The 1,512-nt window shown below is 41.0% G+C and overlaps 1 non-coding gene across 1 annotated transcript; it reads right to left on the bottom strand.

Moving 5' to 3' along the window:
• Window positions 1–1,128: 1,128 nt before the first annotated feature.
• On the bottom strand, window positions 1,129–1,200 carry trnat-cgu. Its single transcript has one exon. It is a non-coding gene; the product is annotated as a tRNA-Thr (tRNA).
• Between the last annotated feature and the right edge of the window lie 312 nt (window positions 1,201–1,512).

Below are 1,512 nucleotides of genomic sequence, written 5' to 3'. Positions count from 1 at the left end.
AAACAGATTTCAGAATGGCCTCTATCGGCATGGAACATAGACCCATCTCTCCAAAGACAGTTGAATATTCTCCTAAAGTTATTCCTGAACAAAAAAGCAGTAGGCTACGGTGTGTCCCAGACCGGTAACGTTGCCCGGGGAAATATAAACCCACCTGATCTCTCTCCCTCTCTCTGTGTGTACTGACCGATCGTCCCGTACAGAACCTAGAGACAGTAGCCCAAACCCAGTGGCTCTCTGGCTGTGCTGTGTGGGCCGCGTAGTGCGAGCCTCCTTTTCAGGCCCTCCCTAAAATGGAATTCTAGGTGGTGGTGACTAGGCAGTAGGTATGTCGAGCTCCATGCGTGCGCCAATCCAGAATAACAGTCCTGGAGACAGTTGAGATCGTGCAGTAACCATTGCCACCAAATGGAAAGGTTTGGCTCTGCACTCTCGTATGTAAAAGTGTGGGGAGTAAATTACTATTGTACCTTCCTCTTCCCAAACAATAATCAGAAAAACGAGGTGTTCGTATACCATAAGGATTTATCAAGTTTGAGTAAAATATAAAGTTATAACGTTGATTTGCCTAACATATTTAGGCCTATATTATCAGGCTATATTGTTACGGCATTGGATTGAAAACAAGATCTATATTTACAAACATGCATATTTACAAAGATAGACAAGAACTCAGTCTTAGTCTAGTTGTAGTTTTTTTTTCATCCATGTGTCATTCTATGATGGCTGATCTCTCATCTGATCTGTATATAAAATCTCAGTGGGCTACTTAACTGGTCGATACACACTATTGTAGTTGGAGCGCCGACTGGTGGTCATTAGGAGGGGCGTGCTAAAATAAACGTCTGAAACAAAAGTTTAAGATTTTTAGCTGTTAAACTGTTTAACTTTGATTTCTCCTAGATTTGTTTTAGCTCTAAACTTGTTTTTACCTTGATGTCTACAATTTATTGTCTTGATGAACACCATTTATGTATGAGAAGTCTTTTAGCATATAACTTTTACATTGTACATGGTTGAGATTTAAACGTTTTATCAACGCATTAACTTAATATTGAGTTTGAAATATGTATCAAACGTTGGAACTGTCCCGTTTTAAAAATGTGTCCACCGTGGACTTCGTTTCCGAGGCACGGACGGGGATCGAGCCCGCGATCTTCGGTTTACGAGACCGACGCCTTACCACTTGGCCACCGCGCCTGGTAATAGTGCGAAGGAAAAATATGAGTTTTCAAACCTTTTTCCTGCCAATTGACTGAATCCGTTTGGAAAATGTTATGGATGATACAAATATATTTATTGATAGTAGCACGTTTTTATGACGAGCAATCTCAAACATACATCTCCAAACCAAGACACACCGTGTCATCTTCCAGTTGACCACTTAGCTAAGCTTAGCTAAAACTGACGTTGGTAGCTAGCTACTGGAAGTTAGCTACACGGGTCGTTTTCAAAATGTGACTTTAGCCGCTAGAAAGCAAAATAGGATGATGATGATGATGATGCCCGAAA

The sequence above is a fragment of the Oncorhynchus mykiss genome, chromosome 12 (genome assembly GCF_013265735.2).
Source record: "Oncorhynchus mykiss isolate Arlee chromosome 12, USDA_OmykA_1.1, whole genome shotgun sequence".
In the NCBI taxonomy this organism is placed as follows: domain Eukaryota; kingdom Metazoa; phylum Chordata; class Actinopteri; order Salmoniformes; family Salmonidae; genus Oncorhynchus; species Oncorhynchus mykiss.
The sequence above is the reverse complement of the archived record's forward strand: the minus strand, read 5'-3'. Positions and strand labels throughout refer to the sequence as shown.